The following is a 16,298-nucleotide window of genomic DNA, read 5'->3' as shown; positions in this document are numbered from 1 at the left end:
TAAGCAGCCCTGCCAGACAGATCTCATTTCAATACGTGCCTTCTCGCTCTCTCTCTCTCTCTCTCTCTCTCTCTCTCTCTGCGAGTTCCCTTCAATGAGGCTTGTATTGGACACAAAGTGGACCAAATTAATGCTGCTTTACGCTCCACTATTTTAAAGCCGTGTATCATACTTTCACCCTGACATGATGGTTCATAATAAAGTTGTGATCTACTGGGAGTAATGAGGCACTCCGAGGCCGGGCCACAGTTGACCGAGTTCATTACTAAATAACCCGATGAAATCCAGGCTACATGCCGGTGCAGCTTATTTGCACTCAGTGGAAACTAACCTGGTTCTGGCTCTTATTTATGGGCAAAAGTATTGCCATTACACAGACAGATATACAAAACTGACAGAGGAAAATAATCATCCCAGCCACTTCAACTTCATAAAAAGTCCACACCTCAAATGGACACTTTTATGCCATTACAAAATGCACGCTGCCATGTGTGGTGTATCGTTGCACCTCTTGACAGTACGGCTTCTTTGAAGGGCATACTTCGATAACGCAAAATCTGCCACAATTCCATCAGTACATGTGCCTAAAATTGATGTAATGTTGGATCCCTAATGTGTTCAATCATATACCTGTTTTAAATTCTCTGGTTAATATTTGAATGGCTCTCAAAGACAAACTCTGAATGTGTTAACAATTCAATGCTTGAAAAGAAAGTGCTACCCTAACAAACTATGACCAATGGGGTAAAATGTATCCAATGAACAACTCCCAATACAACATTGTGTATTCATAAAGGATTTATCTCACTTTCTCAACAGCCTCAAGTAGTTCTGTATTCCCCAAACCCTCTCTCTGGTTCTCCCCTAGTTCTCGGATACACTGTTCTTAGAGATGAGCATCATACGGAGATTTAGAACTTGGTGGATTAAAGCAGACCTGGCTCCTAGTCCCAAGTGCTTGCCGTTTTTTTCCAAGAGTCGTCCCAAAGATAAAGGTCTGAAAGCCACTTGAGGATAAAGGAACCAGTGGTCAGTCCAATTCCTGCTGGAATCCTCCCAGGCAGGGGTTGTACAGACTAGGTATATAACGGGTTGAATACAACAAGCCAATAATTGGAGTGTTTTCTACTAAACAAGGGGACATAAAGTTGGAATTCATTGCAATTAGTGTGAATAATGTTATCATTAAAGTATGATAGCATGAGATGAATCCACTTTTTTTAACGTAGCACAGGTTCGACTCTAACCGTGTGCGTTCGATTGGTCGCCGGTCTTTTGGTCGCCGGTCTTTTAGTCGCGGTCTTTTGGTCGCCCCGACCGCGACAACGGGCGACCAAAAGACCGGCGACCAAAAGACCGGCGACAAAACAAGGTAAAACAACACGGTCTACGCATCAATAAAAGCCAACAATGGCCATGAGCAGTTTCACTGAGCCGACGTGTGAGTGTATAAGAGTTTGTATGTACATGTGTTGTCCCTTTAAGAAGCTACGTCAGTCAGGGTCTTAACAAGTTCTCCAACAAAAAACAATAAAAGTCCGGGAAATTTGGAGCTTTTCTTTAGCCTAATAATTAATAGGGCATTAAGTATGACTAAATAGTCATTCACAGTTTGTATTTAGGGAATTTGAGCAACAATTTAAATGGTAATTATCACTTACCTTCCGGGCGACCAAAAGACCGGCGACCAAAAGATCGGCGACCAATCGACCGTGTACCGACTCTAACACAGGTGGCAGTGTGCCTAAAAATACAAATAAAAACAAAGAGCACCAGGCTCCTACATAATGGCATCACACCTGAACACGCCAGCTCAAGTTGTGAGAGTACAAACAATTGTGTGCATCGCACATCTATTTGTAACCCATGTTTTTAAAGAGGAAAAATGAAAAAATGAAGATTTGTGATAACAAATGTTATGTTATCTTATCGCAAATCTGAGAATATATTGAATGTGTAATTGCACTCATGTTTATGTTCAAAAGAAAAAACTACTTCATAGTACTGGTGCTATTTTCTACGTCAAGCTCCTCAAAAGTCTACTCTTAATTGAGTCTACAAAAGTAATAGATAGAAATTAAAGCTTGTCAAGCATAAACATTTATGCTAGAACTATATTAGATGCATAAAAAAACATGTACTGAAGATAACATTAGATTGATAGAAAATACAACTTCTGTAGTAACACTGCTGGTCATTTGTACCTTGTTGTTTCCTAAAGATGCGTAGTTTGAATGTTAAAAATCAAGCTTTAGTACAGACATTACATTTAAAGAGGTCTTGGGGTCACCTGTCATCGCTTATATCCTAAACCTAAACTGCTTTCCTGCAACAGTCAGGGATTAAGAATTTTGCTTGAGGCCCCTTAAACACATTACACTTTGGTTATGGTTATTACTTTGGAGGATGAGGAAATGACTCATTTACTTCTCTGCCTGCTCCCAGGGTTGAAAAGGCAATATAGTAATATTTTTCAAGGCGAGTGCCATATATAAAATACATAAATACTCTTGGATTTATGTATTTTCAGATGCCTGAAGACCCTCTTGTGCATGTATTTTATATTTCAGTTCTGTATTTTTTGTTTTATTCTACATCACAGTCAATTCCACATCTATCAAGCTGTTTTGTGTGTGCACAAAGCCAAAGAGGAAGCGCCTGCTTTCAGGTGGCGCGCCGCACGCAACGAGGCGCATGCAAATAGGCGCACAAACGGGGGCAAAACAACTTGAGGTGGTAGACAGCGCACCACAGGAGATGCAAGCACTATTCACGGGGGACCCTGCCTTTCAAAGTGTCGCGAGGGAAAAGAGAATAACACCTACGCTTTGAAAACACACCCAACTAGGAAATTGTGGTCGCGCACTTCCTGTTGATGTTTCCCCGCAGCCCGCAAAGACGCATGGGGAATGGGACGCGGCTTAAAATGCATGTAGGTATGACTAATGTGTACGCAGGGCTGTCTTTAGGGAGGACGATGGGTGGCAGCTTTGAGCTCAGCGATCTGTCTTGCTCAGTCGAGATGTGTGAACATCTGACACCTAACTACGGTACGACAGCACCTGGACGCCAAGGTGGTCTGATGCGTGTATTGGAAGTAGAGCTGGAGGCGATAAAACCATAACGATAATTATCGTCAAATTATTTTTGTCAACGATAATATTAAAAACTTTCGATTAGAATTTTTTGGGATAATTTTAAACTGTAATTACACCACCCGACCACCACAGAAAATGGGGAAGCTTATGCGAGATGCTAACGCTAGGTACAGACCAACGCTCAGGAGAAGAAGAAGATGACAAGAAGCATGTTTTTAGCATGTTAGCAATAGAGGCTGACAATAACCCTGAGAAAATAAGCGATTATGAGATGCAGGACAACACCGAGCCAACCCACTAAAATGTTTCATTAAGTAGGAAAGTAATTGATTGAAATATTCACAGAAGTTTGAAGTTTCAAATTTGAAACAAAAACAAGGTGATAGTGATCGTGATTGTTATCGACATCGTCTGATAATTGTTTTTATCGTGACAACAATTTTTGTCATATCGTCCAATTGGAAAGCATTAAAAGTAGGATTGAAAACCACCCCATAGAATTATTATCCTACTTCTTGCACTCCTGGTTTCATCTAATACCACTGAAGAACGCTAGACTGCACAATTAATCACGTTTTGATCAAGAATTTAAAAAAATCATTTTTTTTCTTAGGTGAATGACCGTGATTCACAACTGTTGAGACTATTGATAATAATCAAGATCATTTTAGGTGTAATAATGCACTTTTACCGTAGTACAGTGTATCCAAATACTTGAGGCAGTGGTGGAATTTGACCAGGCAGAAAATGACAGATAATTAGCCTCACTTGTGCTTCCCATCTGTCAACGTGTTGTCATTACCGACGACGGCTTGATAAGCTGAATGTCTTTATAAGCGTGTTCAGGGCGGGTGAGAGAACAAAGGATCACTACAAAGTGGTGCCAAAAATATTTGTGGAGGCATGAGTGCTTGAAATAATGAAAGGGAGCTTGGCTTTTTGTTCCCGTTTCATCCTCAAATTGCCACGGAACTTTTAGAACACAGATTATAAGGCGCCCACAAATACAATTTCAAAATTGCGTTTATGGGAAGAAGTTAACATTTTTTTTAGTTCACACTCCTTTCACACCAACTGCAACCGTGCTAAAAATAAACAGTATGAGGGAATAGGGGCCGGCTTCTTGAAGCAACTATGAAGTCGGAACAATAGCTGTCACTAAATTATTAACAGTTGAAGATCGCGAGAACGCTTGCATTAGCACGTCCAGGCTGAATTTGTAGCTGTGGGGATGTGTTACTTTGAGTGTTTCTAATTAAATCACTTCCATATATGCTTACTTTCGCGTTAAACAGACTTTGAGAGTGAGTTTTAATCGTATTCAGCAGCAATAACTACTCAAAAAACGTACTATAATTGGAAATACTGATTCAAATTCGCTTTTACACATAGAACATGAACATGGAGTCCATTAGTTTAACATTAACAAACCGTTTGCACCTTTGAAAACACCGCCGATGATCCACAGAATGGCTTTAATCAAACTTGGCTTCTAAATTGCCACGTTACCGCTTGAGCACTCTCTGTTTTTATGAATACCTTCATCCAGAAATGAGAATCCTGCAAAACATTTCCAATGCTCCATGAAAGCCTCATTAAAGATTCACTATAGATCTCGGTATCTCTATATAATGCTAATAAAGCTGAAAATTGCGCAAGATGCACGCAAATCAGTCATCTGTAGTTCAGGGATGAGTAGAAGGAGTATGTGCCCATGGGGCCTTCAGGTGCTAAATCTTTCACCGGCGATAAACATTGTGGCAAACGACGTCAAGCTGAGTCAGAGAAATAGACGAGAGATAATGGCTCAAACTGGGAGGGGAAGGTAAATAGGGGGGAAATAACAACCCAAGCAGAGAAGAACAGATTGCAAATGTGAAATGTGTGTGTCAGGTTTCTACAATAATGAAGGTTTAGGAGGTCAACCTATGCTTCAGTGAGAACACGATTAATTCAACACTTAGGGAAGCAGTTTGAACCTTTGACTTGTAATGCCGGCTACGCAAAAGAGGAAGTGGACATCCCAGTGTTGCAGCACTAACTCTTCCACGAGAGCACATGTGTCAAAGTGGCGGTCCAGGGGCCAAATCTGGCCCGCCGCATCATTTTGTGTGGCCCGGGAAAGTAAATCATGAGTGCCGACTTTCTGTTTTAGGATCAAATTAAAATGAAAAGTATAGATGTATATTAAATTTCCTGATTTTCCCCCTTTTAAATCAATAATTGTAATTTTGTAATCATTTTTTTCTGTGTTTTTAGTTCAAAAATCATTTTGTAAAATCTAAAAATATATTTTAAAAAAAGCTAAAATAAGCATTGTTTTAGATCTGTAAAAAACTGAATATTCAGGGCTTTTAATCCAGTTCTTTTAATCCATTTATTAGGGCCATTATGTCTTCCAACTAGGCTGCCAAAATTAATCGATTAATAAATTGACAGCTTTCTCGATCGTGCTAATCGATAGATCATTTTTGGACATTCAAATTAGTACACATTTTTGCAATTATTGATTTAAAATGAGGAAACAGGAAATAACTACAATCTTCATTTGAATTTCATCATAAAACAGAAAGTTGGCACTCATCATTTACTTTCTCGGACCACACAAAATGATGCGGCGGACCAGATATTGCCCGCGGGCCACCACTTTGACACATGTGCATTAGAGCAATCAGGAGAATCAATAAAAGTAAAAATGCAACTTAACGTCTGCACCGAGAAATCTTGGCTTAGTAAAGAGAGATTCCGTTGGAATCATTTTTCCAAGCGTCGTCAAAGGGTGAAGAGGTCCTTGAATGCAACCCTGTCATTTGGAAGCTTTTGTTCAATGAATAACACATACCTAACAGGCTTTCTTTAAAGAATGTTGCTGTTCAAATGTCCTCGACTGGCTGCTCGAATGCAAAAAAAAAATTAATGAAATGTTTCAGCACTGTATGAGTCTGATAAGAAATAGAAAGTTCCTAAGTTTGGAAACTAATGGAATGCAACAACATGAAGGATTAGTGTCGCTACGCACTAGCAAAGATTTGCTTTGATTCAGTCAAAAAGATTCTAAAATTTGATATGTATATATACACATTTATCTCGTTATGTTACGATTTCTCTCTCGTTATTGTTACAATCTATGACGGGGTGTGGCCTATCTGCCCAAATTGCTGACAATGCAAAACGCTTGAAGGCTTGAAAAACTGCAGCGTTTCTGACCGCTGTAGAAGAATGTCATCTAGCTAACAGCTAACAGAGAACACCATTCGCGTTTGTATGCAACTTCATGTACCGTATTTTCACGACTATAAGGCGCACATAAGTCTTAAATTTTCTCCAAAATAGACAGGGCGCCTTATAATCCAGTGCGCTTTATATATGGACCAATACTAAAATTGTTATCACGATAAAATGAAATAAATCAGTCGCCTGGACGAACGTATAAAACTCAGCGTTTTCGATGACTCATTTGGACAATTGTTCAATTCGGACACATAAAATGAGGACTTTGATGGATTTGTGGGTGATGATGACGTGAGTACATTGTAAAATGGCTAAAAAAAGTACAACCAAACTCAGTTTTGCTTCCGTTGCCTTTTTAAAAACGTGTTTTTAGCGTGTGTCCGTATGTTTAAGCTGGTGTATATTTTGCCATGCCTGGCTGCGTCTATAAAAACGGTGCGTCCTTTGTGTGTGTAAAATACAGAAATAGCACTCGTTATTGACACTGCGGCTAAAAATACGATGCGCCGTATAGTCGTAAAAATACGATATTTGAATCCTTTGCTGTCAACCGACTGGTGTTTACACAACCTGTCGTGTGGCCAGTCCACCTGACGGATGAGAAGGACAAGAACTACCAGGGACCAATTTCCTTCCCCCCAGGTCTGTTCATCACGAGCAGTGGAGAACAATACACCACAGTCGGCCAACTTCATTTTCTGTCATTTTTTCTCATTTCTCCCAGCAAAGCATAACAGTGCGCCGCCGCGGCTCCCCGCAGTGCGCCAGCGCACGCCTGCGAAGGCGAGATTGGTCAAGGCGAGCTCGCACGGCGTTTCAAAGCTAAAGCTGCCTGGAATTCACTCGCATAGCTTCCATTTTTCATCTGTCATGTTTTTTAAGAGGGAGGGGGAAATGAGCCGGAAGAATTGTTTTTTTTTGCTTTCTTCTAGTAACTGAAAAAGTTAAGACTACATTTGAGGAATGCTGAAGCAGGAACATTTTGGTGAAGCAATTTATTGGCCTTCCAAAATTGTTAATGCAGTTTACACATTTGAAATGTAGGTTAAAGTAAGTCGTTTATTAATCATGAATCTATAGCAGGATTTGCTTAAGCCACCTCAACATGAGTATTGAATCGACAATCACAGCTTTTCACATCAACATTAAACAGAACTTCTTTGTCCTCACAACTAAGCGACTTATTACACATCGATATGAATTAAATAATTGTTTTGTATGATTTTTGCACTGGGATAGGACTCAACTCAAAGGACTCATTGTCTCAAAATGTGGCCTTGGTAGTTCACTGTTGACATCAGGGGCAATGTATCCTCCCAAATCGACAAATCTAAATACAGCACACACTAAATGATTCATCAAAGGACCAAAACTTAAATGACATTAAAAGAAAGTCCCAAAATGTACATTGCCAGTCCTATTCTGGACCAATCTCTTCAAGTAACTGCCCAACAAATGTCATTTATATTCATACCGAGCCTCCAAATTAGATGCCACTGCGTCTTGCATGCATGACAGATGCATTGTCATAGCTCACAGGTGTCAAAGTGGCGGCCCGGGGGCCAAATCTGGCACGCTGCATCATTTTGTGTGGCCCGAGTCGGTAAATCATGAGTGCCAACTTTCTGTTTTAGGATCAAATTCAAATGAAGATTATAAATGTATATTATATTTCCTGATTTTCCCCTTTTTAAATCAATAATTGCAATTGTTTATCCATTTTTTTCTTTTGGTGTTTTTAGGTCAAAAAGCATTTTGTAAAATCTAACAATAAATATATAAAAATATTTTCAGTTTTCCACTTTAATATTGAATATATTTTTTTTAAAAATTGTTTCCATTTGAAATGGAAAACAATGATGATTAGATCTTTTCCCTTAATAAGAAAAAAAAGTTCAAATAAACAGTTTTATATCTATAAAAAAACTGAATATTTATGGCTTTTGATCCAGTTCTTATAATCCAATAAAAAAAAAATCCAAATATTATATCTAAAATGGTCTGGCCCACATGAAATTGAGTTGATGTTATTGCGGCCCACGAACCAACCCGAGTTTGACACCCTTGTCATAGCTCATTTTGCATGTCATGCATGTTTGTTTGTTTACTGCTTACGGCCATTGTGAAACGCCAATACAAATGCGAACTGTTCGCTCAGAGATGGATGCAATCGGAGGCAGCAAGTCGGAGTGAAGCAAGGTGACAAGGCACTTTTATGGAAAATAATCCCAATATGTGGAATTGACATCTCCGCAAACCTTACAAAGAGGCCTGTGTAGGTTTGGGGGTCTTTACCTCCCTAGCAACTGGTCGCGGCGGTGCTGAATGGCAGATTTCCGAGGCTAATGCACATCAGGAGCATTAGTATGCCTCGGAGGAGCCGTGTGCACTTTGTCAGAAGGAGAGGTGGTGATGTAAGGGGGGGATAAATGTTTGCAGTTTGCCCACTGACCTGGAGCGCATAACCCCCCCGCCCCCACACACACACAAAGTGACACAGTGCCCCCTCTGGGTTGGAAATGAAAGCATATTCAGTGCACAATTGACACTACAGGAGTGCGATGAGTTTCAGTTTGTGTTTGATTTATTTGATAAGGAACATCACATATTGATGAACAGATCTATATTTATGTTAATGAACATATATATGTAAATATGTAAGTGTAGCCGTGGGCTAATTTCCATCTTTTGTCCTTAGGGTAGGTACAAGATAAACGATGACACACACACATTTTAGACAGCATCGTGATCGCAATTTTATGTGCTTTAAGATGATTGGCCTAGGGGTTCAGAGACGGGAATTCACGTATGCTAACTGGTATTGAGCTAACTGGAAAGTTGGCTAAATTGACTCTTTGTGAAGGGAACTACACAGTCACCTCTAGAGCCAGCCCTTGTTGTTGTGTTGGATTTTTTTGGTACAAAATCTTGTAGTGGAGGAGGAGCTTTGTGTACTTTGTAAACTAAGGTGGCATCTGTATATTTTTAACTGCAATGTTCCAGTTTAGGAATTTGTTTGTTTTTTTAATATCTGACAGTGATGGTGCGTTTTTGGTTTTCTGTCCAATACTTTCAAAGCTTTCTTCTAAATAGTTTCAATTGGTTTTAACAGGACTATTTACAATGCTTAGTAGAAATGATCATTATTGTGAAGAATTATGAAGATGTGGTTTTTGAAAAGGGGAAGAAAATCCAGTCAGATATTGTATAGAAGATTTAAACAGAGAAGAAGGAAAGAACAACTGGCGCAACGTTGTTTGGATAAGAAAGATAGTTATCCAGTGGCTTTGCGCCAATATTTAAATGAGGCCGCTTCTTCACACCGTTAGGGGAACTGTGATAAGACTCTATATATACAGATAAGAGTATATCAAGTAAAATAAGCATTTGATACAGAAAATGGAGAGATGTTTTTGGTTGAATAGTTCACCTACCATGGTTCCACAAACCCCAAGGGATGGGGGTAAGTGTCTGCACGTGTCTGCACATGTACGCATGTACTACGTGTGTTTACACCACTCCAGCTGTCTCTTCACATTCATCCGCACTCATGACCGATCTTCTTAGCATCTTTGCTGCGAGCAGATATCCTTAGGGGTTCAGCCAGGAAGACATTTCAAACAATACTTCTTGGCATCAGGCCCATATATGCACACAATGAGCGGAGAATATGCACGGGAGGGTGAAATGTTCACACCAGAAGTGAACAATCGGAAGAAAATGTGTCAGTTTACATCAAAGTCACTCCACCTGATGATATACAATTCAACTGTAAAGCTCTCCAGTCATTTCAGGTAGCACTTAAGAAAACAGAAAGACTGATGCAGTCATTTCTGTACAGTGGTACCTCGACATACGAGTGGCCCGACATACGAGTAAAATTTCGGGCAAATATTTATCTTGATACGAGCTTGTTCGCTAATACGAGAGGAGTATATACTACTTTTCGTTGACAAGTGGTTGTGCGTTATCCTATTGTGGGGACATTTGTGTGCCTCATTTTGGGAATATTTTGAAGGGAATACAAACTCAAACAACCCTCGATATTGACTGAAAGTCAGTGTGGAGGCGGGGCAAAAAGAGCCAACCCGGGAGAAGAAAGGCATCAAAATGTCAAACTAAATTAGAATTAAGTTTAGTGTTAGGTTCGATTAAACTTATTTTTGAGTGTCTGCATCGTAATCCAAGTTCATTTAAATTAGTTTATGTTATGTTACGAGCGTGTTGCCGTGCAAAAAAAACACTTTATCCCCCTCTCTCTACCTTCCGCGAAATCCGTCTAATTTTAGTACTATTAAACACATTTTAGTAATATTAAACCACTAATTATGTGTTACTTTGTTAATAGATGGCGAATTAGAACCAATAAAACATTTTTTTCAATCCAATATCCTGTTTTTGGTGTTTTTTCAGAGGGTTGGAACGAATTCATTTGTTTTTAGTTCATTTCAATGGGAAACGTTCGTTTGAGTTACGAGAAAATCGACATATGAGCTCAGTCCCGGAACGAATTAAGCTCATATCTTGAGGTACCACTGGACTCAAAAATGGTTTCTTTTAATGGGAGGATTGGAGGCTGGAAAATCTAGGTAAGGTTTCCAAAACCTTCTCAAAGTGCTAATAGGTTCATGTTTTTCTCTCTGTGTGGCTTGTTTGCAAGCACAACAGCTGGCGTGTAAACCTGTGACTTCCAACATCTTTTAGAGTATTCTCACAAAGGAAGTGTTGACAGTCTGCAACCTATAATGGGGATTGGTGGCAGGTTTAGTAACAGCCCCCAACCACCAACTGCTCCTGGCTTCCTGGAGTTGGGCGACTCACTAATACTGATCGAGAATTTCCTTCTGTCCCTTGTGATGAATATGCATTAAAGTTCCTTTTTTAAATGCCCCAAAAATGCATCGCAAAGAAATAAATGATTTCAAGACCTTTACTACTTCCAAGTTCAACTGTTTCTGCATCACTGATTTTTTGCCACAGGTCTTTCTATTTTGCTCGGTCGATTTTTTTGTTGATGTTATTTCATGTCTTTTAGAGACGTCGACCAATTGGTGCGGTGACTAATTATAACGGCACAACAAACCGCCGCATTGACAGCATCTCTACCCGCAGCCACTCCATTAATTGGCCACCCGTGAGGAGAACACGCATTAAACTGATCTTCGCACTCGCAGCTGTCTGCGTGGTTTCCGATGCTTTGCTCCAACCTGTACATTAGCTAAAGTTATCACATTTCCATTCGACTCTAATTGGAACTCATGCGAGATCAGCCCACTTGCTGCCCGTCCACCTGAGCATTCGGAAACACCAGCGGCCAGAAGCACATCTTTAATGAAAAGAACCGATTTCGTTTAATTGGGCTGCACCTCTCGGGCCTCTTATTACGCTCCCGATGTGAAATAGTGGAAGTTACCCAGATTTCACCTTCCGTCTCTCTCCCAGACCCATTGTTGCATTTGAATCAACTTTTAGCGAATAGCCTCTATTAGGCAAGAGGGACTGTTTATAATGAGAATGACTTTCATGTTGGATCCTTTTCATGGTGCATCATTTACTTGTAATATAGACCAGAGCAAAGCAAAATAGTAAAAAGAGAGTGGTGTTCACTTGTGTTACAAAATATGTTGCCGTCATCAGCTTTTCAGTCAAACCGTTTTATTTCACGTACGTTCGACCAGTTTGAAAAATATACTTTTACAGTGGTACCTCTACATACGAGCTTAATTCGTTCCGGGACTGAGCTCGTATGTTGATCTTCTCGTAACTCAAACGAACGTATTAGAACAAATAAAACATTTTTTTCCAATCCAATATCCTGTTTCTGGTGTTTTTTTCAGAGGGTTGGAACGAATTAATTTGTTTTTAGTTCATTTCAATGGGAAACGTTCGAGTTACGAGAACATTGACATACGAGCTCAGTCCCGGAACGAATTAAGCTCGTATGTAGAGGTACCACTGTACAATAAAGACAGAAAAGGCCAGTTTAAAAAAAAAAAAACTAAAAACTGGCCTACTCACTAAAACTATGAGGACTATGACATGTGTTGTCAAGCATCACCTTCAGTTATTATATCTGGTGGAAAAGCAAGTGGACCTCTTGATTTTGTAAGTAGGGTACACGCTGTGGCCTTCCAGGCAAAACCGCTGACCTACATTTTTCTTTCAGTGCCACTGATGTGAAACTCCAAACGTTAAGTGCTAACTAGTTTGACAGACAACGTCAAACATGTTTTTACGGGTCTTTGCCTACACTGCCATTCATAATGAAGTGGGAAAGTGCTGAATTGAGCAATTTAGAGATCAGCCTATTTAATAGATTTTCAAATTTGAACAGAGAAAATAGCCACGCTTGGTAAATTTGACTCAAACATTTTCTGTTGTTGTTGCAGACGTGGAGATTCAAAGGAAGAAAAAATACAATATTGAATGATTTGATTTCTCTATTACGTACATTTATTCTAATTTGATTTTAGCGAGAAACAGGAATGTGCATGATTCTCGTCTCGTGAGTTTGAGACCTATTTACAGGGAGAACAAATTCAATATTTAATTTAAACTTTAAAAATCATGAATGCAGTAGCGTTCACAAATACAGCATGAAATAGTGAGAAGTACTTGACTTCAAATACTGAAACTTTTATCATTCTGATGCTGGAATACTTCAGGGAGGCTTCCTTTAATGTCAGCCCAATAAAATATAAATAACTTTGAATAGAAAAATGGCTATATTTAGGTAGCGCGTTCTTTCCAATGAGTTAATGGCAAGTACAGTAATTAACATTTTAAAGGTTAGCGTCTCCATTGAAAATCAAGTGTTGACCTTTGCTCACACGGCTCGTTCTCTTCTCTGTTCTTCTAAAATCCGTTTATTTTAGCGCACGTGTTGTATGACACATTGAAGGTTCATAAACCTTGTCTCAGAGAAGGAGCTGGGAGGGAGAAAAAAATAAATCTAAAAGAACATGATGAAAAATCACGTAACAGAAAAGAGAGCACTGTTTCGTCAACATTTCAACATACGGCATTGAGCGCCGTAGAAGTCAACGCGGGCATTTGTGGCATGGGTCCAGTCAAAAAAAAAGAAAATAACACTTTAATGCTCGAGCCAAGACTCATTCTGCATAATTGAAGTCACAATGCGGACAAACAAATGCTGAGAATGAAAGGACATTTTGCACAACCATTTTAGATATAATATTCAGATTGTTTTTTTAATAAATGGATTAAAAGAACTGGATTAAAATCCCTGAATATTCATTTTTGATAGATCTAAAACAATGTTTAATTTAGCTTTTTTTATATATTTTTAGATTTTACAAAATGATTCATGAACTAAAAACACAGACAAAATGGATTAAAAAATTACAATTATTGATTTAAAAGGGGGAAAATCAGGAAATGTAATATACATCTATACTCTTCATTGTAATTTGATCCTAAAACAGAAAGTCGGCACTCATCATTTACTTTCCCGGGCCACACAAAATGATGCGGCGGGCCAGATTTGGCCCCCGGGCCGCCACTTTGACACTTGTGCATTAGACCAAATAGGGAAAACTAAAGTAAGAGCACTTGAAATGATCAAACATTTCTAATGGAAGAGGAAGGGCTAATTGTTTTCTATTCTGTATGAATCAAATCACCAGCCTTACTTGTTATTCTTTTAACCAGAACGAGACTATTTTATTCAAAATCTTTCTTGATTTACATCAAATATCCTATACAGCTCTGTCTAAAAAGCCACTTTGCACTCAACAATAAAAGCCAACAAAAGTCTGTATGTAAAGTTCACAGTTGTTGTCCCTGACATCGATGACAACTGCTTGCCAAACATATTTGGAATACCAAGTACAAAGAGCTGCACTAAAGTGTCTTTAAAAAAAGACATGTCCACAACTTTAGACTTAACGTGCATTTCCAACACAAGGAGACCAACAAAGAAGGCTGTGATGGAAAGGAGAAGCACATTAGTGAGTGCTAATCGCATTGCCATTTAGACTGTAATTGATTTCAGGACTCTTGGCTTCAGGGGTCTCTACCAGCCCGGCATCATCATTCGTAGCTCATTGTCGTATTCGATAGAAAGGGACAGTTTCCAAGAGGCAATTAGCGTCAGGCAATGGTAGCGAACAGCTTGTCGTCCGATGTAGTCACCAAAACACGTGTGAATAGATGAGTCGGTTCGATAAGCAATGAACGTCACAGTCAGAGGTGTGGATTCGACCTGAAATGACTACAAGGATGGATTGAAGTGGAGTAACCATCACCATCACTTACTGACTCTACAAACAGCTTGTTCTCTCGTGTTAGCTTAAGGGTTCTGTGGTGAGGATTTTTCAAGTCTGTGCTGAAAAACCCTCCAGTTTGGCTTTACTGTAAATATGTCCCACTCGGTGGGAATTGGCGTAAAAGGCGGCAAGCAGCTTGTGCTTAGCGGGTTCCTGTGGGACATAGCCAACGACACCCCCCCTCCTCGCTCAGCTCACTGACTGATGAAGACAGATGGATTGGGGCACAGCCTTGACGCAGTACGCCACACACACCCTTATATCTGCATCCCCATCTTGATAGGTTTATTTATTTATTTTTTGAAGATATTTATTTTCAAACGAAAGCTTTACCTCTCAAGTTCATAATAATAATAATAATCGGACATAGGCCCTGTCGTCATTTTCACAACACAAAAAGCCTACTTGTCAACACACGCAGAAACTGCGTGTGACGAAATTGATGGTGCTTCTCCATAAGCTACGTTTACTCAGCAAAAGGCCTAAATAAGTGTAAGTTACGGACTTGTAATTTGGCATTCTGCTGTTGTGGATACAGGTCGCTTACCTCTCGCTTACCTCTCACTGTCTTTCACTTACCATACTTCAGTCAGCTAGTAGGAGGCAGATCACCACCCAAACATCTTTTCATATTACCGCAGAAGGGAATGTGTGTTATGTTACCGCGAGTTTAGATTTCTGATGGATGTGGGGAAAAAACTGTCCTTAAGCCTATTTGTCCGTGCTTTGTGGGACCTATAGCGTCTTCCAGAGGGCAGCAGCTGGAACAGATTGTGACCAGGGTGGTAAGGGTCTCCTATGATGTTCTTGGCTCTGCTGAGGTAACGAGGGCTGGCAATGTCTTCCAGTGAGGGCAGAGAGCAGCCGACAATCCTCTGGGCAGTGTTAATCACTTTCTGCATGGCCTTTTTGTCTGCCGCCGTGCTTCCAGCGTACCACACTGTGATGCCGTACGCCAGGATGCTCTCTACAGTGGTTCTATAGAAGGTTATCAGAAGATTGGTGCCCAAGTTGTTCTTCCTAAGTACCCTGAGGAAATGGAGTCGTTTCTGAGCCTTCTTCACCACTGCCGTGATGTTTGTAGACCATGAGAGCTTGTCCGTGACGTGGACACCCAGGAATTTAAAGGACTGGACCCTGTCTACACATACTCCATTTATGAGGAGTGGGGCCAGATCTGTGCCGTGTTTGCGAAAGTCCAGGATTATTTCTTTAGTTTTCGTGGTGTTCAGTGTGAGATTGTTCACCGAGCACCACGAAGACAAATTGTTGACCTCATCTCTGTAAGCCGACTCATCCCCTCCTGAGATGAGTCCGACCACAGTGGTGTCGTCAGCGAATTTGATGATGGCGTTAGACTGGTGGGTGGGTGTACAGTCGTATGTGTACAGGTAGTACAGAAGAGGACTCAGTACACAGCCTTGAGGGGAGCCAGTGCTTAGTGTAATGGAGGAAATTAACCAAATTAACCTTAATTCTCATAGGACAGCTGTGTTTTATCCGATATAACTGAACTTTTTCAACGATAAACGGTGCAATTACTCCTACGTCTATTGATTATTTGAAGTCATTCATCTGTCGATGAATTTGTTTGATCAATCAGGTCATCGTACAACAAACATTTCATGTTCACAGTTCATGCTCAACTCCGCAATATCTTTTTCTTGAGTCTGTCTCCGTT

At 40.0% G+C, this 16,298-nt stretch overlaps 1 long non-coding RNA gene across 1 annotated transcript in view; it reads right to left on the bottom strand.

The window, feature by feature from the left end:
- The window catches only part of LOC144068769 (uncharacterized), a 138,222-nt gene that overhangs the window by 120,097 nt on the left and 1,827 nt on the right, over positions 1–16,298 (bottom strand). The window lies entirely within an intron of this gene.

The sequence above is a fragment of the Stigmatopora argus genome, chromosome 23 (assembly GCF_051989625.1).
Source record: "Stigmatopora argus isolate UIUO_Sarg chromosome 23, RoL_Sarg_1.0, whole genome shotgun sequence".
NCBI classification, from domain to species: domain Eukaryota; kingdom Metazoa; phylum Chordata; class Actinopteri; order Syngnathiformes; family Syngnathidae; genus Stigmatopora; species Stigmatopora argus.
The sequence above is the reverse complement of the archived record's forward strand: the minus strand, read 5'-3'. Positions and strand labels throughout refer to the sequence as shown.